The sequence below is a fragment of the Falco biarmicus genome, chromosome 5 (assembly GCF_023638135.1).
Source record: "Falco biarmicus isolate bFalBia1 chromosome 5, bFalBia1.pri, whole genome shotgun sequence".
Taxonomy (NCBI): domain Eukaryota; kingdom Metazoa; phylum Chordata; class Aves; order Falconiformes; family Falconidae; genus Falco; species Falco biarmicus.
This window is the reverse complement of record NC_079292.1, coordinates 8,040,286-8,064,553: the sequence shown is the minus strand read 5'-3', so window position 1 is coordinate 8,064,553 and position 24,268 is coordinate 8,040,286. Positions and strand designations below refer to the sequence as shown.

General features: G+C 36.7%; 1 protein-coding gene across 3 annotated transcripts in view; it reads right to left on the bottom strand.

Annotated features, from left to right (window-relative positions):
- The window catches only part of GRM8 (glutamate metabotropic receptor 8), a 358,440-nt gene that overhangs the window by 137,805 nt on the left and 196,367 nt on the right, over positions 1-24,268 (bottom strand). The gene's annotated exons all lie outside the window — the stretch shown is intronic.

The window sequence follows — 24,268 nt, the reverse complement described above, 5'->3', positions numbered from 1 at the left end:
GTGTGTATGTGTATACATACATATTTGCATGCAAAAATTCACAGTAGAACATAAATAATTACGGTCAGATTGATAGCTAAAGTTAGGACTCATCTATCCATCACCTAAATAAACAAGACAAGGAAAAATATGGCCATCTGGTTTTGCCTCTAATCATTGTACACTGTGCCAGGTATATAAACAGTATGTTGACTTCTGGGCTGGGAAAGAGGACAGAACATTTCATTACAAGAAAAAGAAATACAGATATATGTACTTCTACAATCCAGTAAAGAAACTCTCTTTCTACCTTATTGACTTTCGTTCAACAGCTGTTTATTGTTATTTATAGGACACTTCTACACCAGCCTGCCATTCTGTTTCAGATAAATTTAAGGCTACCTTGCTTTTTATCCCTGTCTCTTGTTTGATAAACATTATTTAAACATCTCAGGGAAAAAAACTGAATGCTTGCCAAGTGATGTGGCCATCTGTCTCCATATTGAAAAGTGCTTATTGTGAGGCTTTTTTCCTGTATTTACTAGTGAATTATGCTTCACATTGAGAACCATGTACTGTCTGCTATTTTCTACAGGGACATTTTTCCTTCAGAAGGAATACAGAGCAAATCAATACATTATGAAATTTTTATCCTGTGGAAATTGCTCACTGTTAATCATCTATGTCCAAATCCAAAGAACCATTTACATTCATAGGTGATAGTACTAAGTGGAAAAGTTAAAAAAAAAGGTCAAGAAAATTATATTTTAAGCAGATAACAAACACCCCCCCACTCCCCCCACCCCCCCATGTCCTATACAGGAATTCGGCCTTTGATTTTAAAGGCTCAAATTTTCCATTTAGCAGGGAAAGAGGACTCTACAGATCTTGACATGAAATCTGCCCTGCTGAAATTTACAGTAAAGTTCCTATTGACTCAGTGAACACAAGGATAAATACCTAGGTTATTTACAACATTAACAGCTCATTCAGTTTGAAAATAATCCAGTCACATTATTAAAAAATATTTGGAAATAAAGTAAAATTTTATGCATCTTTTTAAATATAGTTTAATATTCTATATCTTACTTTTTATGTTTCTTTTTTATCTCTATCCACAGGTTTTTACCAGTTCAAGTTATCAATTTTGTTGTATCCAAGTTTTAAAAAGTGCATTGTTTATGCCTGAAAATATACTATACACAAGATCTTTCTTTAGACAAAGTATGCAAGCCCGTATGACATGAAAAACAAAGGAAGTGTACTCAGAAGCTACCATCTCAAATTACAATGATAATGTAGGAAAAATGTGAAATTTGACAATCAGTAGTGTTTTGTGTTTTAAACATCCTTAATCACTTGGAATGATCGATAGCCTTGAAAAATCATTATGTGCTTTTATTTCTCCTCAGGGATTAGTTAAAAAAAATAAACCCACTACTTCTTGAAAAAGTACTAACCATTTGGAGAGGAAGGCGTATGACCCATTTTTGTGATTTGTTACAAGTAACTTCACAGATACTTCTCAAGACATGCTATCTAGTGATCGGCAAATAATTAGAAAATGGCAGGACTCTACTGCAAACAAACAAACAGAAAAACTTTTCCTTGCACATGCTGAAAATTACACAATTAGTTGCGACCCATTGCCCAGACATAAAAGATGATATGAAGGATGGAGAAGATCAAGCTTAATTAGATTGCAACTTTATTAACTTACTTCATTTGGGAACTAGCTTCCAACAGTTTAGTGATGGGTAGACCTCATGATCCCCATCTTAATTGTTCCTGCCTTGTTAAGAACTGCTGGGCAACAAGCGAAGGACAGGGTTTACAGAACTGCTGCAGTCACACAGCAGTCAGTAACCTGTATGCGCTCCCCAGCTTCCACATCCTCTAAACAGGATGGTCAGGACAGGAGGAGTTGGAGGGAGATATATCTGCTTTAATTACCAAGGTAAATATAATTCCCCTCACATGTCAGACGGATGGACATGTATGTTAAAGGGTGGAGGATTGCTGAAAGACAGAAGGGAATCACTTTCTGTAATAAATGCTAAATCATAAAACACTAAAAGTTGCAAACACTTAAAGTAAGAACATTGTACTCAGTGGTACAGATTGTAAAAAGGGGAAAAAATTAGTATTATACTCCCCTATGTCGTACTGTAGTTTAAAAACACATAGGATTTGCATACATTTCTTCCACAGCAAAACATTTTACATTTACTCTTCACAGATACGTGATCATAAACTAATTTAGCATATAAATTACAGAGAAAAAAGAATTTATTGGGACTGAATGTGTTTCTGTACATACAAAGGGGTGAGGAACATCATAAAATTGTCAGTTTTAAACCTGTCAAACCCAGAAGGCAAGAGACACAAGTCTCTGTGCTTTGCATAACTAAAACCCCCAACAAACTGGATTATGTGCTCTTTCTTTTTGAGGTTTCTCTTCATCTTCTTTTTCTAGAATTCTCAAACATCTAAACCAATAATTTATAAATGACAAGAACTCATCAACTTAAATTACATTACACTGCCCTAGATACTGCCCTAGATAAATGTTAAAGTATAGCAGTAAATAGATGCATAGTGTCTATGCCATAAATACGGTCAGGTCTTACAGAGATAATATTACATATTTGGAATACACAGTTATATTTTTCCTTCAAATTGTATATCATGTACAAACACTTTCATTTATAGCTTGACTCTCAGCTCTACAAGGCGTGTTTCTACACACACTGGTGACTTGAAAGAATATAACAATTTGTATCTCATAACAGAAACGTTTTAATGTTTTCTTAATGACACTTCAATTTCTCATCCTACAGTTTTTTCCTCTGGAAGAAATTGCTTAGGCTGTGTCTTTATCAAAAAGAATGAGAAGATATTCCTGACTCTTGAACCCAGGCACTTGATATCCCCAAAGTCTGACAGTATGTCAAGAACTGAGGACAAGAATTGGGCTCACACCGTCCCTCCCTATTCTGATGGCAAACAAAGCAAATCCAGGGAAACGTGCGACGGCGCTTCCAGCAGGTCTTCCAACCCCGCTCTTGAGAAATGCAAGCTTGTGGGGAATTTCAGCAAGATGTCAAGATTTTCCTTAACCAATGGAGAAAATACATAGGCACATGTACTAATTGATAATAGTTACTAATTAGTTACTAATTAATTAATTACTAACTAGTAAATAATGTTCATAGCTCCTTCCATTTTAAATCTGTTTTGGGGACCCTAGAGTGAGCCCCAGGGATGATCCTATATGTATATGCATATGTAAAAATGTTTCTAGAGTGACAAGCTGGACTGTTGCAGGAGGTATTGCCTCCATACCTTCTAATCATTTCTCCCTTTGTTCCTGTAGTTCTTGTGCTGCAGGAATAATTGTGTATCCAGCTCAGGATGGTGGAACTCAGCTACCTACTCAGAGGGAAAGACAAGGAGCACAACAGCAGGAATGTAAAACGTGGATTAGGTGGATAAGAGGATGTGGCTGGGGTTACGAGTCTGGGAGTGAGGGCAAAGCAGGTGACACTGTCAATTCCCTAGGTATGAACAGGGAATCAAGAGATTTCAGGGAACACAATCAAGAGAAATTAGACCTGTACAACAATAAATTAAAATGTGCCTTAATTAAAAACTTCATAACAGCATACAGTAAGTAAATAAAGATTAATGTAATGTAGCTAAGATAATTAATTCATACATGGGTGATGATATTACCTGTGGGATACAAACTATCTTAAACAATCAAAACTAAAGTTGCTGATCTCACCAGCAGGAAACTAATCTGCTAGGTGATAAATGTTACATAACTTGTCTAAATTTTAGTAACCAAGTTCTTAATGATGATCTTAAAATATATGTTCTTAGTTATTGTTGTCTTAACGTTATTTAATTAATTAATAAAAAATCTAAATAAGGCAAATGGATATACCTGTTTTGTAAGCTGTGATACAGGGAAATAATTTTTACTTATTTATTTAACTTCCCTGTGTCAGGAAATTGCCAGTTCACCTAACGTTTCTGAGCAATCCCATTCCTGCTGTCTCACAAATCTTTCTGTTTCTATCTAGCATTATTGAAAGCAATTTATGTGAAGTGCAGCCTACATTACCGTTCATGATTATTTCTATATTTTCAAAAACCCATCCCATATATCTAGTTAAATTCATAATGCATGCTACTTGAAGACCAAAGACTGAAGTTAAGGACCTTGTATACAACAGCTGGTTTGAGCTTCACTGGATTGGAATGGTGGTGTGATGGTGCAGGGCTCGGGAAAGGTTTTGGGCACTGGACAGATTTTGGAGACAGGAGAGGGGCTCCAGAGTTTAATGGGACAGAGGTAGCTGGTATGGGGATGCAGTGGGATCCTAATTTTGCCAGATTAATGATCATAAACTCAGGTTCCAAGCTTAGAAAAATAGTGCATTTAGTGATGAGAAAGTAGGAAGACATAACTAGACCACCAGGTGCAAATAGTATACTTCAAGATGTTGTCTCCTAATCTCTAGTCAATGGCAGGTTTGGGTTTTTTGGGGGTTTTTTTTCTTATTAATCTCCTTTGTTTTGTCTAGGATTGATGGGCATACAACTGACTGGCTCAGTGTTCATTTTCAGCTCAAATATTGGCTCAGTGTAAGTCTTCTTCTGTTGTTTTGGGGTATGAATTCTTAAAAGCTTATCAAAATCAAAGTTAAAAACTCAGAAAACTTCCAACTTTCTTCTCTGAAAATTCTCCGGTGGAAGTTACAGAAATGTCCTTTTAAAAATTCTTGGTTTTCACTGTCATAGTGTTTTGCTTAGTTAAAATGGAAATTACTTTTTCATCATAATCTGGTAGGTTTACATCTTTTATTTTATAATCTAAAAAATATTAATATAATACTTGTAATTTTTTCTGTGTGATTATTGATACATCTAGCAATGGAGTAATATTCTATATCTGCTTGAAAAACTCAACCACTGGCTGACCATTTATACTATTTTAAGCCCCTTATTTCTATGTTTTTTATTTCATGATTTATGTATCTTACTCTTATGGTTGGTAATTTTGGTTAAAATCAGAATCTATCAGGAAAAAAAAAACCAACTTAAAAAAAAAAACACCACCGCCCCCCCCCCAAACCCAAACCAAAACACCAAGACTTGCATGTCTTGTCCTTCAGTCGGGGAACAGCAGTGTGAGCACTTGGTTTAGAAGTGATGAATCCCTATTACAGGAGAGCCAGGAATCTCCTAACCATGGATTTTTTACCTGCAAGGAAAGATCCCTTTCTGTGAGCCCGTATTCCTCCCTCCCTTCCACATTCCCATCCACTCTTCTGTCACCCTGTCCCCTCTGGCACATGCTGAGTGACAAATGAGCTCTTTTATGGCCTGTGCTCTAAATAAGGGGAGAAATCTTTCTGGGGTAACGCTAGGAGGACAAGTAATGCAGACGGAGGGAGAAAATTGACAAGAAAAAATATTGTGAAACTGGTAATAAGCAAAATGGTAACTCATGAACAGCTTTTATTCTATTTCTTCCCTTTACCTGCCTTTATTATACATGCTTGCACATAATTACTGCTTAAAGATAGTTGGTGCATCTGTGCAACTAAAGGTTTTTTTCCAAACTTCTGTTTCTACAAGTCTGCGTCTTGGATCTCTAGTAACATTTTTTTTATTCACATTTAAAATTCACATTTTTTACTCACTGCTAAATTATTTATCCCCATTACTTGGCTCACAATGCAGTTGTACTTAAGCTGCACTTGGAAGCAAACAAAATCAAAGATAAAATATTATTTGTTGAGATTGGCACACACAAAAAAAATCAATCACAATCACAACTAAATCACAATAATTTGTAAGCAGGCTCCCACTACTCTTCAGCTCAGACATGACAGTCTTTTATTTGTCAAAACTGGTTAGAACTTCCCATCTTTGCAGCAACAGTTTTTTCCTCAGAAAGCTGGCATCTGTAACGGTAAGCCATTTCAGCAGGCTCAGCGGGAAGCATCAGGAGCATATGTTGCTCCCATTGAGTCTTCCTAATTATTCAGCTGCTTTCCTCACACATTATAGAGTTTGCTCTCTCAACAAATAACGCAGTCGAGATCATCATCTTCTGTTACTCAAACTTTAAGGGGATGATATACTTTTATGGTGGGGGAGTTGAGTTTTCTAATAGCTGCATGGTAAATGTGATGATTGTTTTGTGCATGAGTTCATTTGCTGAGAGCATCACAAAACCTGTGGCTCCTCTGTAATAACATGGTAATAGCTCTGTAATAGGAAGCAATTCAGAGAGGAAGTTAAGGATTATATCAATTTTCTCAGCCATTCCAAAAAGAAAATCGAGAATGTAGAATGTAGAAGCAATGATAGTGAAATGAGCAGTTTGACTGTCTGCTCCTTTCCTACAACTGACAGATGTGGGTTTTGTGATTTAACGAACTGGCACTTGATGTAATTTTTCTGGGGATATGTCTCTCTATGCCAAAAGAAACATGTTTTTATGTCAACAAAAAAAAACCCAAACCCAAAACCCAACACACACCAAAACAAAACAAAAAAACACCAAGGCAGCAAGACCAATCAGCTGAAGTCTGAGAAAGAAACAGTTTTTCAATCCCTAAAATGTGAGGATTTAAAAATAATGCCTACACAGAACTAGGCTGAAACCTCGGACTTCTAAAACACTTTTCAAACAGAAAATAGCAAAATTAACATTTCACAGAAGTGAATATGCTTCAGTAATTTTCACTTTAACATCACCATAAATGAGAAACTAGTTTTTTTGTTTGCCTGATTCTTTAAATGAAGTACCTTAAAAATTCTATCCCTGCCTTATTTTTTTTTCATTGGAAATACCATAATATTTTTTCTGACCTTCACAGTAAATTGGAAGTTTGTTTCAGCAAAACACTTCTAACAAATGCACAATAATATATATCAAATTGGAATTAAACCATTATTCTAGGCATACTGGTGGGATTTTTTTGTTCCTACTATTATATGTGACATTTACTGAAGTGTTTTCTCTTAGAAAAAAACCTGAAGTTGCATTGCTAATAGAAGATTATTTTTTCCTGATTTCTGTGCTTTGAGAGAGTCCCTAATGACATTTTTATTGTTTTTATCAGAGTGAAAAACTGTCCCTTTTCTAGTTAATGCCTTCACATTGCTTAATTATAGCTCCTTGAAACAGTGTATAGAGTTGGAGAACACAGGTATTCAGAACTCTCAAATATTTAAAACCTGAGTCTTCTAAATCTAACAGCAGCACTATGGTGTAAAATACATCTTACTGAGCCAAGATTTGCTGTGATGTATATGTTAGGCTAAACACCAATGACTGCATTCAAATAACAGGCCACCATTGGACAAGGTTTCTGCCAACCACACAAAGAACCACACCATGCATTCAAAAGAAAAGGTGGAACAAAAATACAGAAGGATAAGCAATATTTCTTTCAAGCACATCACTAGGCAAAATCAATAGAATTGTCCAAGTAGGAATATATCATTTAGTGTGGACAAAACTCAAAGTTGAATATAACGTTTTAAAACGTATATGTCTTTGTTAGCAACAAATGGTGGCTTTAAAACTGCAGGCAGAGCATTACCCATGTTACTGCCAGAAGATTCTTGCCATCTAAAAATGGTGTTCTGGCAGAAATCTGTTCACCTGTATTGGTTCACTTTCTAGTTACAGTATGTCTGGCAGCCTGAGAGCACATACTGCTCCAGAATTACCTGGAGAAAAAAGCAAGACACTGTAGAAGGTTGAAAGAAAGGGAGAGAGACTATTGCATTACTAAGCACGGATCCACAGCAATTAATAAATCTGATATCACAATAGGGGGGGTTAGATTTTCTCCAGGTTTTATGCCAGAGAACAAACCACAGTAAAATTTTGCAAAGCTTTCTTCATAATTCATTCCACCCATTTTGCAGGTTTTCTAAATATTTACATAGTCACTTAAATATCATCCAATTCTCCTCTTGCTTCTGGTTTTGTTTTAGGAAAGGCACTCAAGTGAAAAAAGTCACATCTCAGTTTTGCTTGAGTCTTATACTTCTGCAAATTTTGTACCATATATCATTTAGAAGTGTTGGTGAACCACTGTGTCTTTCATTCTTCTCTATATCTAGTTTTAGTATGCCTTAAAGTAATGCAGTTGATTTGGTTTTATCTTACTATGGTATTGCACTTTATTAACCCTCTAATTATATCTATTCTGATTTACTCATAAACATAAAATCTAATGCAGATGTAGAGTTTATACGTTTGTCAGATTTAAGATTTTATTTTACATATAAAAGTACATAGTAACAAACCAAATTCAGTTTCAAATGTAAACCCATGACTTGTACCGTTAATTGCTATTCCCTAAATTCTATAAAAATAGTGAATTTCACCTTCAAAATTTGTCTGTTTGATTTATGAATGGGGAATGTTATTTTACTGATTTTTGACCATATCTAAATGGTATAGGAAAAAAATGTTTAAATTACGTTATAAAAAGAGGGGTGTTTGTTAAAATTAAACCATGTCAAAAGTTTTATTTGAGCTTTCTGAACAAAATGACATTGAAGATAAAGGAGAAAACTTGCTTACTGTTTGTTAACACAGAGATCTAAGGACTACTTGATCAAAGACATTTTAAATGTTTGAACTTTAAGTCTCAAAGTTAGGTCAACCTTTCTGATTCTACCTTGACTTTCTGTACCCATAAAAGTTTTCATTAATCGTAGCAGATAACGCAATAACGTGGAAGCATTTGACAGTCTCCGTGCTACTTTAACCTCTATAAAGCCTATGAAAATTTTCCATAGCTGTGTATACCGTTCATTTCATAACTGGGATCCAAAGACATACTAAGCAAATGACTCCTGCACCCCAGTAGCCTAGCACACTCCTTTAGGTATGTATGATAAGCAAGAACACAAAATTTTGAAAAAATCCCACATTTCTTTCTCTCTCAGAATAGTGTCAGTATACAGGTAAGTGTTAGCACAAATAGACAACCAAATATTTTGCTGAGTTCCTCAAGTTTAAAACAAATAATAAAAAAATAAATAATAAATAAAAAAAAGAGGCACCTTCCCAGGTCTTGAGATGAGTATGTAGACAGAACCTACATTTTCTAACACAGAACACCCATGGGAATTTCTAACTACAGGAAGAAATTGCTAGCGTACTAATCCAAGCACATAGGTAGAAATAACTGATATCGCTCTAAAACCCCACAGGCTGCAAGCACTTCTAATGCAGACTTCGGTGTATAACTACAAAGCCTATAGCAATGGCTATGAGCAAGAGAAAAGGTTCAGTACAAGCAACTGAATTTATTCATTGTCTGTTAGCATTTAATCTCAGAGGACCTTCAGTGCATAGCAACAGCACATATAAAAATCCTTTCCTCTGCTTATTGACCATGAGAGCTTTTAAGTTTAAGCTTCAGACCAGAAACTCTAGGGACTTTTCTCCTCAGGATTATTATTTTTAGTTACAAACTTGATTGAGGTCCTGCTTACAAAAGGCCTTTCTTGCAATTGTAAAGCATTTTTTGGGAGTATAAGCAAACATAGAGGTATCCAAGCACATCACTCCCTTAAGTATTTGTGGCCACTTTTTGGTATGTCTATTTGGAGACTAAAGAGCAAGACTTCACCATAACATTGCAACATCTGAACTAGTCATATTAATGACTACTGACCAGAAGTTTAAGCATTTTCCTTTAGTTTGATAAGAAGCTTCACAAAAGCAGATTAATTTAGTCTGCAGAGGGTTCGTAGTCAACTATTTATGAAAGAAAAGACGAGTATTAGTCTGAGATGTTGTTATTCCCCTTTCATCACCTATAGACACTCACTATTAATCCTTCTGTAGGAATTGAAGCCTCCCCAGCTGAGATGATGGAGAGAGCTTTATGTAGGAGCCCTTTCTCTGATATCAGAGAGCTGGGCAAAAGCATTGCAAGACAAATGCAATGAAAATAAATGTAATAGCAAATCCTAAATTAATTTTACTAGGGGTTACTAGTGGGTCTGTATTCACAGTATCAAATTTCCAAGAAGAAATTTTTGGAGCTGGACAGGATAGAAGTACCCATGACAGAGTTCATATGTGGAAATACAGTGGGTTTTTTTCAGGAAGGAGCAGTGGGAGGATTTTTTTTCAACTGCAACCGAAAAGGAAGGAAAAGAAAGAATGCTTTTCACAGCAAAGGGACAACTACCAGTTCAAGCATATAAAAGATACAATAGTAGCTTTTCACAATAATAAAAGCTGAAGAAAATATTACATTAACTTTTCCATTTGCCCTATCCACTGTCTTTTCCTGCTGTGCCCCATTTTAATGATCCCATCACACTGCAAGAAGTAGAGCATGATGAGAAAAAGTAATAGTTGGTTTCACTTAGTGTAACCAGTGTGACAAAATGCTACAGTGTCATAGAAAATTAAAAACTTTGTGTTTCCATTTTTCACTTTTCTGTAAGACAAAAGGCAATTTTTGATGGTCAGAATGGAAATCATGAGTTCAAGAGCTTTGAATTGCTATAAGTTATAATTTTGTCATGTATTGCTGCCAAAGCAAACCTATGTGATATTCCAGAGATGGTGAAACATCACTGTTCTACAAGCTGTGTAGACACCAGCCAAAACACAAAATTTTCAACAGGTGCAAATGTGTAATTTCCCCACTGCTCTAAAGACATTTCTTTAAGACCTGTTAAAAATAAGAGTACAATAAATTTGAACTAAGCAGCTACTTAATGGACTGCTTGGTGCCATGAACAGGACATGGACAATTGGCTTCTTGAAGGGGATTTCAATCTGAAGCAGGAAGAGTTTACCCACAAACACTGCTCTTCCCACCACCTAGAAGATAGTTAATTCTTTAATCACAAACTAATTAGAAATTATTGGTTTCATTGCTAAATTAGGGACATTAAGGGGGTTTGCTCCTTTAGCAGGTTTGCTGCACATGCTCCGTTGGCAGCACTCTAACAGCTGCACATATCCTCACCAAGGCAAAATGGTGACAATCACAATCTTGAAGAAAAATTCCCTCATTGACAGTGCTGCCCCTTTCAGATAAAAATAATTTATTTGCTGCACTTGCTCCCTCTGCATGAATCAGGACAATTATCTACAGAGTGGAGGGGAGAGGAGGAAGACGCTTGTCTGGAGATGGTATTTTGAAGGTGGGGAGTAGAAGATATGCTGTCAGAGCTTTTGCAGCAAATTTGAGAATTATCTTGGCTGAGACATGCTAAATTAGATAGTGCTGAACAAGATGCTTATGACTAAGCAACAAACAACATGCAGAAAAGGATAAAGGTCCCTGCAGTACAATTTAGGTATCTAATATTAAAAAGTATTCAAAAGCATCCTTAACCACATCAACACCTTTAAATTTCAAAACTTTACCAAAGTATCTGTAGTTCTTTCTCACATTTAAAAACAGAGCCATCTTGAGCATTTGAGGGCCTTTCCCCTCTGCCAAGGGCCCTCTAGAATTCACAGTATAAACAAGTTTAATTCATCACAGGGGATGAATCCAATAAATATAACTGAGTACACCAAATATACATTGAGTTTACCACAAAATATAGACATCTGATACTCATCTTTTCCTTAAAAGTCTTCATGATTAAGCATTTTTTCAGGAATCAAATCTCTCCTTTAGGTGCTAGTACACTAATAATAATAGCATAATAAATATGCAAAGTACTGTTAAATCACAGGCTTTCTCTTGGTAGGAGGTGCTCACATTGCTGTATTTTACATACCTATATCAGCAAAGCCCCTAGTACAAACTGTTGCGAGTACAGTGAGGCTTCGATCTTGTAATTAACTGTACAATCTTATAACAGTATTCTGAGACCGAAGCTTTGTTTTCATCAGTGATTTCTACTGGCAATATGCACCAAAAAAGCAAATCTTTAATAATTTGTACATATCAATGTAACACTAAGTGAGCACCTGCTTGGTTGTTCTCATGCACTCTGAAAAAAAATTTTAAAAGGGCATGACTTCTTAGGTATTCTGATTTTTGCGTTGAAAGAAAAAGACCACCTCTGATAATGTGATAACCAGTATATTATCATAAGCCTATTATAGTAACTTGAGGTTGGTCAAAAGTAATTTTTCCTCTCATCTTGAACAGCATTAAGATGCTCTCATCTAGTTTCTTACAACACACTTTACAATTATAGATACACTTTTGGAGAAATCAAAAATCCTCCTCAGAATACCACAGTCTTGTGCAGTTCATGTTCCAATTTATTACGTGTTTGATCTCATTTTACCAAGGTGGTTTCATTTCTCCTTATTTTCATAACTTGTATCATAACCTTTAGAGTACAGACTGATGGGAAAAGCCTCAAAATCATTTAAGCGTTTTACCAATACATTAGATGTGTAAACGTGTTTTGAGACCCTTTATATAAGAAATATATCAATAAAGCACAGCAAGTTCAGCAGAGAGGCACCAAGACATTTAGGGGGCTGGAGAACAAGCCCTGTGAGGAAAGGCTGAGGGAGACGGGTTGGTTCAGCCTTGAGAAGAAAAGGCTTTCAGGTCAAGTCCCCCAGACAGCAAACCCCAAGACCTGCAGGGAGACAGAGACAGGCTCTTCACAATGATGTATGATGCAAGGACAGGACATAACAGGCATAACTTGAAATGAGAGGTTTAGACTGGTAAAAGCTTTTTTCCAATGAGGATGCTCAGGCAGAAGAACAGGCTGATCAAAGAAGATATGCAATCTCTCTCCATCCTCAGAGATTTTCAAAACCTGACTGGATGAAGTCCTGAATCACCCAGATCCAACCTCAAACTGACCCTGTTTTGAGCAAGAGGTTGGACTAGAGGCTGCCTGAGGTCACTTCCAACCTGAAATAGACTGTGATCCGATATTCAGATACCACTGTGCCAAAAATCTCTGAGTCGATGCTACTGAGCAATCTCAAGTGCCTGTGTACACATGTGTATGTACAGGTGCGTGTGCTCATGCAGATGAGCATGTGGAAATCCACAGCAGTCTGGACTGAGCTTATTTGGGAGGGATCTCTGGGGGCATCCCAGGTGAAGAATTACCCACCTATCACCTTGTCTCTAGACCCAAAAGACAAGTTTGGATAACAAGGGTTCTGACAACAGGGCCTTTTGCTGATTTCTCTCTCAGTCCTTAGATGATTAAGATTCGCATGAGAAATATTATGAGATTTGACCTCATCACATAAGATAGCTGCATCTTTAAGGACGTGTTACATAGACAGGAGTACAATACACTTAGTGTTGCCAGGTTGGATGCTTCTTATTGTGACTACGTGTCACTTAATGCAAGAATGGTATAACTAAGACTTACTCACTCGTTCCCATGAGGCTGGAGTTCTGTAACAGTAGGAGAAAAAAACCATGTTTACTGATGGAAAGCGGTGGTAAGAACCTTGCTGCCTTTTTAAATATGTTTCAAGCATTTTAATCAGTAGAGAGCTCACTCACTGTGACCTCAGTGGATACCAATGTTTAAAAAACAGAAAGAAAAGCCAGAATGTACTTTCATAAGATCATGTTTAAGCCAGCCTAATGATCTGCAAGTGACCTATTTAATGACAAAGAGCAGTCAGAGCTCTCAGCACTGACCTATTCTGCTGGCCTAAATCATCTCTGTTCCAATGGAAATAAATTGAGTAAGGGTAATTCACAGCCCCTCCAATTTTGTCTCAAAATCTGGTGCAATATGAGAATGCCAGAGGGGTAATAACAACAATTTTACTTTTTTAATGACAAATTGCACTATTTTATGTTACAGTATGCTGATTGCTTCCTTACAGTAGACTGATTCTGATGTTCTTTGTTTTCATTTAATTGAAGAGAGGGCACCTGAAGGAATAGAAATTCAAACACAACCTAGATCGTGTATAGCTCAGGGAAGCTGTGATCAGCCTTTCATTTTAATATTCTCCAGTCTCATGGGTGCATGCACTTAGTTACACTAAGTTAGTTAGTTACTAATATATAACATACACATATTATTATACATAATTTGTAAGATGACCATCATTGTAAACAATTTAAACAGTATTTTGTAATTTATGTTTCCCAAAAGCTGTCTTAAAACCTAAAATAGATCTGATAACTTTCAGAAATAGCAAAAGAAAGGGATGAGAGTCAAACAGTAATACAGTAATTACTATTCAGGATGGAGAATAACAGAGACTATTTTCCTAGCTGTAATCAGTGTGTAATTATGGCCCCACAAACAAGGCAACACATAAAGAAACAGCTAGAAACTAACACCTTGCTTTATGTCATAAATTTGTGGTCTCTTCAGGCTTTTTATCTCATTGTATATATAGACAATTGGAAATCTGTATTTTTTTAATCTGCACATTTCTTTATCAGTAGCACCATCCACAGGTATATGTTAATGCTTTGGTGCTGTTTACCAAAACCAGCACCATGCAGAATGCCAAAAACAAACATTTATCTATCTATCTATCTATTTATTTTAAATAATGCAAGGCATGAGGAAAAAATGATTCCATTTTGTGCATAAGAAATAATTCAATAGCAAACCAAAAATAAATTTAAAAATCACAAAATTAAATAATAAACTTCTCAACTTCTTAATTTTAAAAAGGCATCTAGTTTTCTTCTGTTATGATTTCAACCTCTTCATGCCTTGACTTTGAGATAGCCTTGTCAAACTAAGAGGGACAGGAACTTTATCAACAGGTCCCTCAGAATTCCTGTTTTCTCCACAGATTTATACATATTATTTGGTTAGGACACTGAAAGAAAACAAGTGAAATCAGAGAAATCCAAGTGGTGCTATTCCACATTGATCAGTGGAAGATTTGAACAATAACACTTGTGGAAAGAGGTGATAGCTGAAAGATTATTTGCTCCTTTGGTGAATAAACCTATTAACTTATCCTTATTAGTTATCATCATTATTCAATGTAAAAATAAAACCAAACAAAACATATTCTACTGTTGTGGGCTGAGCTTGGCTGGATGCCAGGTCCCCACCAAGCCTCTCTATCACTCCACTCCTTAGCAGAATGGGGCAAGAAGAAAACAAGATGGAAAAAAAATCATGGATCAAGATAAAGTCAGCTTAATGAAGCAATAGCAAAAGACTTGCACACAAAAGTGAAGGAAAATGAAAGATGTTATTCTCTGCTTCCCATCAGCAGGCAATGTTTGGCCACTTCCCAGGAAGCAGGGCTTCAGCAGGCATAGCAGTAAGATCTGGAAGACAGATGTCATAAATAACAAATGCCCCCCCTTCCTCCTCCTTTCTCTTAGCTTTTATACCTGAGCAGACGTTATATGGTATGGAATATCCCCCTGGTCACATTGGGTCAGCTGTCCTGGCTGTGTCCCCTCCAAAGATCTTGCCCACCCTCAGCCTACTGGTGAGGGGGGAGCAGGAATGTTGCAGAGACAGCCTGGGTGCTGTGCGAGCCCTGCTCAGCTGTAGCCAAACCCTGGCGCGTTATCACCACCTTTCTGCCTACTGGTACAAACACAGCGCTGTGAGGGCTGCTATGGGGCTCAAGTCAGACCCCATACATCCTACATAAAGAGTATTAAAACTGGTATTTTGCTGATTGGTTAGAGAGGGTGTAGTTGGCTTTATTACACATTTTTCCATCACTGTAAAAATACTATTCTTAAAAATGCAAAAATACAAAGATACAAATTACATTATAATTTACTGTAGACTGATTCCTTCTCAAAAGAGATCTCAAAAGATATATATACACACACTGAGTGAGTCATAAATACTGAATCCTTTGTTTATTTTTTTCTCTTTTCCTTGCCTGGGAGGAATATACACTTTATTAAAGCTTCAGAGTCTATGACCAATACCTTTACTATGTATTTTTGGTGGGAAATATTTTATAAAACAGATTATCCTGTAATAAATCTGTCACAAATCAGTGGAACAGCTTTGCATAGGGAATAATGGCAGAATCTATCCTGTATTTATTTTACATTATTTGTGCTAGAGCTTTCTGAAAATAATTATTGATATGTTACTTGCTCATAAGAAATGAAAGTATTGGTAGCTGTGATACAAACCAGCGTAAGAGCTGTCAGTGAGGAAGGGTCAGATCATAACCAAAATACACCTCTGTCAGCATGACATGGAAATTGTATGTGAGTCTCTGGCTGTGCATAAACTACATAATTACTGTTACTAAGTGGCTAAACAGTGGCATAGCACCATAGAAGTGGATTGCAGTGAATCAGTATATTCTAGGAAACCAGACAGTCATGACTGAATGTTTGCCATATTTGCAGAAAAATCTTTTAATAGCTATGCTAGGACCTGTGACGTGCCAGTGTACAAATCTAGTTCAAGGCAGTATAGCCAAGAGAAACCAAAATACTCTTTCCAACTGTGTAGGCAAAAATGAATTTTTGATGCCTCTGGGTGGGCTGCTTTTGCCTCAGAAAAATCAGAAAGAAAGAAATCTTGTAGAGCTCAGAAACACTAGGCTTGGTCTCAACGCGGTCACCAAAAGATTGAAAGGATGGGAAGAGCATTTGCCATAACCACAAGCGACTTCACTCATTTGTCAATTGAAACCACTGTTTCTTGTCATTCTCAGGGGAACTGGCAGCACCCAGCTTGGCTCTCCAGGCTGCTGGGTAGAGGAGGCATGACAAAGTCTCCAAACAATAGCTGATTTTACCTAGGTCAAATTTGGTCTTATCTTACCCTTGCTTCATTTAGAAAATTTTTCAGGTGGAAATGGAAAAACTCCTTTAAGGAAGGCAGCTAAACAGGAACAATGGAGCACTGTGGTTTAAATCCCTCTGTTTAAAATACATTCCCACTATGATCTGGAATAACTGCAAGTGAACTTGTAAAATTTGCCTGGTTTCATTGAAACAGTAACAAAGATCTTACAAGGTGATATGCGAAATGAATATTATGCAAGGACTTGTACGTAAGTAAAGCTCTCCCCGACTTCTATCAATAGACATACTTTGATAATCCTTTTTCAAGATTTGACCTCCAAAACTGTTTCCCGAACAGCCAGTCTGCAGTAAGCCCATTGTATTGTTCCTCAAGATGAAACCAAAGGCTACATGTGAACAACGTGACAGCAAAGGAGAGCTGTGATTGAGGAGGTCTTTGAAACACAGATTTAATGTACAGATCAGAACTATGACAAAAAGATCATAGAATCTTCTTAATAGTCCCATCAGTCCACTCATGCTCCTATTAGTACGTAACTGGTTTAGTGCACTCATTGGCATCACTTCTGCCACAGGACTGAGATAAGGCTAATTTTTTAATTTGAGCCAGAGTTCTCAATTGTCAACTGAAAAGTCATTACATTTTTTAGTACATGGACCTGACAGTCCTGATACCACCAGAATATTAGTAGCTTTTAATTTCTACGCCACTCAGAATCTCCTTCAGCAGCATCACACACACAATGCATAAAACAAATGTCAAGATTCACCTCTTTTCTTTTAAGACTCCACAGCTGATAACTGTTGCTGAAAACAACGCAATATTTAACAGAGGGAATATGATAAGGGCTGGGGTATTTTTTAATCCTACTGTCCCCATTAGTAGAATCAAAGCATCTTAAAATTTTATATCTCTTTGTTCTAGACTCTTCTTAAAGAAAAAACTGTAGTCCTTCTTTAAGGAGCTTAACCTTTTATTCTTTTACATAGAATTTTGTTCCAATTTGAAACAACAGATTCAATCCCAGCATACAACCCCAATAGCAAAAGCTACTGTGGATATCATTATTAGTATTATTAATAACACAAATTGTAAATTTGTTGTGAATTGCCCCACTGATGCTAGGAAAGCAACACATTATGCAAAGTTACCATTTCTGCTACCAGGAGACACAAACAATTCATCAGGGAAGAGTTTCAGAACATCCCTCTACCCTACTGCTGTTTAACTGCATTAAGTTCACAGGCCAGCCCTATTTTGATTTGAACTCTTATAACTCATCAAAGCACAGACTCTCAAAAGAGAAAGTCCATTTAGTCTATCTGTATCATCATAATGACAGTAGAAACACAAAATAGCCTGTGGCTCTGGGTGAGTTAATTATCTACTTTTTTTTTTTTTTTTTTCATAAGACACTGTCTTGAAGCACTAACACATTAACCTTGCAGACTGTTCTCTTAGACCTTCTGTACAGCATGAGATTACTACCAGTCTCAACTGGTTCGTGTCAAGTTCCCTTCTCTCCAGGGTTATTCAGGTCACTCCTCATTGTCTGGAAGATTAATTTCCCTCTTAGGGACAGGGTAAGTTTAAGTGTACAAACACTGGAATTAAGTGATGGAACATATTCAGACCAGAGAAAAACTAAGTGAAACAAATCTACTGTTTGCCCTAATGAAACCCAAATACTATCAAACAAGACGTTTTTTCCCCTAAAATATCTATTCATGCCTATTCTAAAAGTATATCCAAAATATTTGTTTTAACGAAAAGGACTACAACTCTCCAACAATACACTTTAGTTTGCCAATACCATAAATATAATAAAGTTTGATTTATATATAAATACAACATATACAAGGGGTCAGTCTTCATCTACTGTAAGTTGTCTGTTTTTATGACTTCCTTGTAATCCATTATATGACTATCCATCTTGTAGGATAATGAATCACCAAGCTGTATCAAATGCAAATACAGTAAGATTCAACAGAGTATTTTAAATATAATACAAAGATTAAAAATTAAATATATAATTTCCCAGCTCTGACTACATGTTTACATTTAAGCTTTTACTTTTTACTTCTCACTGACTTTGGGCAATGGAAATGGATTCAACAAATGTACATCTCATTTTTTGGCATGAACACTACACGACTGAAAGAAAGTTGATTCATTTAACTGGATGTGTTGCCATGTAGCTTCACGGGAAACAGCATGCCTTTTTTTTTTATTCTTTTCTTTCTGAAGGATTGCTTTTGCCTTTTAGTAGCTACTTACCGATAATAGTCTTGTTAATTAAATCATGATAACACTCAAGTTAATTAAATAGTTACTTTTGTAAGACAGATATAACGTATTACTATTATAAAATAAGTATCCTTTCTGAGCAGGACAGAGAGCGCCTGCATTCAGCTTCGTTGCAGATTCCTCAGCCTTTTGAATCTAAGAGCCTATTTCTTGATACCAATGTGGAAATCACTGATAACTGACCAGCATGTGAGCCAAAAGCTTTTAGATCACTATACAGGCTACAGAATACTATCCTCCGTCAGAAGCTATCATCTTTTGACAACCTGTCACAGAAAAATTTCTTCAAGACATCTGACCTTAAGACTCAAAAGAAGAAAGTGATAAACCACCAAAAGATATGGACAGTGGTTTACATTATGTCCGAATAAAGATGTCTTTGCAAATCTTAGAAGTTCTGCTTCCAAGCTCTCACAGCACATATCTGTCATACTCCCAGCTTCTGGGAAATACAATAGAACTAGTATCACCTTTCAGCAAAATTTAAGGTTTTCAAGTCAGCCAGCGAAATGTCTGGCTATGAATAGCCACATAAGGCCAAATAATCATATAAAGCTGGCTGAAAATTTGATCCCAAAGTAGCCTAGTTTTGGAATGAGCAAAACCTGCTTTCTACTACAAAGAATCTGTGAAAGTCAAATTATGCAAGTCTCAGTCACATCTGAGTACTGCATGAAATCTACAGTGACTTAAACTCTGTCAAGATCACAGCCAGGCTGGTCTAGTTCTTCTGTACCAACTCAGCATTGCTGGAAATCCACAGAAACACAGAAGATACACAAAACAGTACTCCCTAACGATTAGCTTCAGGTAATCACTGTGTGCAATAAAACAATAAAACTAAAAATGCTTTTAAGGAGCATTCTAATAAAATTGTTTATTTTCCAAGATGCTCATTTTAAGGCTTTAGGGTGAGTTTCTTCTCACCTTTGTTAAGACATTGCACAACTCTTAGCATCCAATTTAATGCTGCGTTTATAAGGAGACCAATTAATTATGTCCTTTTACTCTTAGGCAGAATTGAAAGGTTTAGCAGGTGAAACAGAGAACTCCACTTCATTGTACATAGCTCCATAACCCTAATACCTCGATAACACATTCATCAAACATGAATACATGCATTTGGTTGCCATTGCAGTATACAGAAGTCTAAGATGCCTGACTTTTTAGAGTAAGTTTACACAGGTCTGTATCTATATAGCTGGAAAGACAGATAGATCTGCACTCACACACAAAACTAGAGTTTCAAAGCAGGAGATGTATTTAATTTATTTGATGTCACTTAAAAACACCTTCATTCTTTTAATTGATAGCTGAAGGTTCTCAAAAGGGTTTGTTTAAGGAAAATCATATGTACCTGGGGTTTTCCTTAAATAACCCAATGATCAGTGCAGATCAGAATTTTCATCTCAAGGAATTAATTCAACACTTAAGAACTATGCTGGATTTTTCTTGTCTACAAAAGCATATTGTCAGGGTCTTTAATTTCTCTCTACAGGGTTCCAGGCTCAGATGCTGATTTCAATCACACACATTTCGAAGGTAAAATAATATCTGGCCACATTTATATTAGTAAATGAAACAGGGATGGCTTTCTAAGCCTAAGCATTGGGATGCAGTCATCTATAAAGTTTTAGCCTGGGCTAATAATGCCTGGTCCTGTGGGTACCATATCCTGTTGGGATGTAGCCACCCTCTTTTAGGAGCCTAGGAAAGCTGTGTCGGTGTGAGCCACCTCACAGCAGCATCTTGACCTGTTGCCAGTCCGCTTTACCTAATTGTAACTGCTGCTGTCAGGACCTGACTGACCTTCCCTGCATCTACCTTGTCCCACCCTAGGGGCCCAGAAGCCCTGTTCTGGCTCTGTGCCAGCCCCAGCAATGCTGTAGAGGTGCCTGGCCCACGTTTGGTGATGGCACTTCCAGGACTGACCTTGGACAGGACATCTGTGCCTGATGATCGCTGTATGGATGGGACCTGCTGTTGTAACCCCTCAGCTCCACTTGCCCTGCTTGGGGGCTGAGGGACAGTGGCAGCACCAGGGCTGCTTCTGCTGCTTCCCAGCAGCTGACCCCAGATATGTCCCTAGCAGTTTTCTGAAAAAAATACAGCTTTTCTCCACAGGTGGCATAGAAAGAGAAAGTTACCTTTATGATGCTTGTTTTACACCTTCTAAACAACTCTTCAGTAGAAACTGACTTTCAGAAACTGAGCAGTGATATAATTTCACCTCTTAACTCTGCCTGTGCTGAGAGATTTAAGTCCTGAGTTTAATTGATTTACTAGCTGTATTTTAGATCGCCTTTGTATGACACACTTCTATTTCAGTAAAATAAACAGCAAGCCCAGCCATTTACAAGCCTTATTGTCAATAACCCATTCAATCAGCAGGTAGTTCAGCTACTGAATTCTTGCTGAAATGTCCTCAGTTTTACTTCCTACAAAACTTTTGGTGGTACTTTTGGTGAATATTATTTCTGTAGTCCAAAAAGAAAAAGATAAAAATAAAGGTGAAGTATTTATCCTAGAGAAATTTCTAGTTATTAAGTGTTAAGAGTAGCATTATTAAAACATATTGACAGGACTGTCATTTTTCACTTGGTTCTAAAGTAAAATTTTTCACTCATTAAAACCCAAGAAGCACCCTATTAGATCCTCCTAAGACAACCTATTGGTCATAAAATAAGTTGAGTTTAAAAATAATGAGCTTCTGATGTAGGATTAATGCTTGATTATCTTCATGAAGTTGATAATAGTGACTCTTTAGACAGACTTGCCAGAATTAATGGGCCATTTGGAAGTGACACAGAAAGGGCAGCCATTGCTCAATTATTTCCATTACGACTTCTTTATTTAATGATGGAGTGTCATGTGAAGCATGCTATGCTTCACTTTCACTTGAGATTTGGAAAATATGACTGTCAAAAACAAAGTATTGTGGTTCTTTCTAATTAATACAATAATGTTAGCTTGTTTTGTCTTTTTTAATGTAGTACATTTGAGAGATTATGATGGGTACAGGGAAGCAAAAGAATTTGGAATTAGATAAAAACTGAAGCAAAAATACAAACTGTACACAGCAGTATGAATTTCTCTGAATTGATATAAATTTCCTTCTGAATTGATAGTGAATCAAAGTTACAGCATAAATAAACCAGTGTTTGATTTTGTAAGACTAGAATGAGCCAAAAATGCATTGTAGATGTCAATGATACAGGGATTAGTGTATCCACTCTATCCAATCAAGAGGCTGGATGTGCAGACTGTTCTTCAGGTGAGAGTGCTTTAAATTCACCCCCTTTTTTACTCACCATGGCTATTACACTTATTATTCATTTTACTTCATCTGAAGTTCACAATCAAAAGAGAACACTTAAGGAAAGTAATCATACCCTCCCTATTTTGTTGCCTGCATAGACTTAGATAGAGTTAATAGTAATATGAAAAAGCAGTGAAGACCAGAAAAAAACAGAGCATTCTGAAATATGGTTGCAGCAGTCACCGTAAACCCTCCATGGTATCTGACATATCCTCAAAATAGCCCACCTCCCTCCCTCAGTAACAAATTTATTTCAGATTCAATGGTCTAGATTAATTCAGCCATGGTATGCTGAAGGCTCTGATAAATATACAAATACATTTTTTTATATATACATACACACATAGATAGATAGATAGGTAGATACACACACACACACAGAGCTGAATTCTTTTTCCCTCTGGACACTCCCAGAGGAATAAGGACTTTTAGTAGAAGGACAGTCTCATTAACCTGCCTTTTTACAACAGGTTTCTGTGTAAAGATTCCAGCCCTATAAAAGTCAATGTAGTTGTAATAGATGCAAGCAAGATGAATGCTAAGTGCATGGCTTTTTAGTGCATTGGATTGCTGAATTTTTTCATTCCTTTCCTTCCTATATCGTATTCCCATCTTGCATGGCTTATTCACACTGGCACAAACTACAATAGGAAGAAGGCAATTAATAAAAAACAAGGCTCAGATCCCCAGTAGCTGAGCTACTCTCGCAGACCCCTATGGCTGTCTGAGTCTTCCAGAAGCACTGGTCTGGTACAGCTAAGAAGTTGCTATTGTTTTCCTGATATTTGGTACTCAGAGAATCAGGAGTAACCCCAAGTGTTCCTCCTAATGTCCTGTTAGTACAGTAGCATCCTAAGGATTCTGTAGGATGAACCCAAAAGCAGCCAGCTGAGCTGAATTTGTGGCTGCTTTCTATTGCAAAGCAGCGATGGAGCCTGAGGCAGACAAAAGTTCTAGCAAAAATCTCTAGTGCCATCTATTTAACTTTGATAGAGGAAGAAAGAAGCTCAGCCACACTTAACTAAATTACACCGAACACTGATAGGTGAATATGCTGTCAAAGTTAAATGAAGTGCTATGCAGAGATAATATTCTCTTTCATTATAAAGACCCAGAGCTAATCAAAACAATTAACTAAGCTATTAACCGTACCGAACATACTGAATAGTATTGTTTATTACTCCTCCCAAAAGGATTTCTCATTTTTCTATGATGATGGAAGAAAGAAATACATTATCTTAAATCTGGCAAGTGAAAATTATGATGATCCTAGAACCATCTCTGAAGAGTGTGTAGGAGAGCTAATAGTACAGGAATTACAGAGAATCGATACATTGGCACCAAATGTGTCAGCCTTACACTATTCACAGGGGTGGACTGTAAAGAAGCTGTGGAATTAGTCCTTTTCAACATAAAATAATGCAAATTTTTACCCTACTTCTTTAGTCAAATGCTAAGCAAAATTGCTTTTCTCACTTCTATCTTTGATTAATAGACAGCAAATATCATGTAGTTCTTCGCCTGATTCACGCTAAGAAATTAAGTTAAAGACCTTATTTCTAGCAAATGGCATTGATTATCATCAATTAATTATTTATTAAAGCTCTGTATGGACCATAACATTCTTTAATAGACATGCGACTGTCACGTTTTGTAAATTACAGACCCACCTGGGTGTCAAGACTTTTATCTTTTAAATGACCTTCAGTATATGCATGATTTGGTGAGGTTGTATAGAGTTCAGCTATCATGCCAGCTGAATGGAAAAAGGCACAACCTGTCAGCTTGTTCACATCTCTGCCACACCAAGACTACACCTGACACTAGTCTGAAGAGGAGGCTTTTTGCGCATTTACTATTCATCTTTTCTTGATCTAATGCAAGACTGGCTTTTTAAGTTAGTACCTCTCTGTAAGGGAG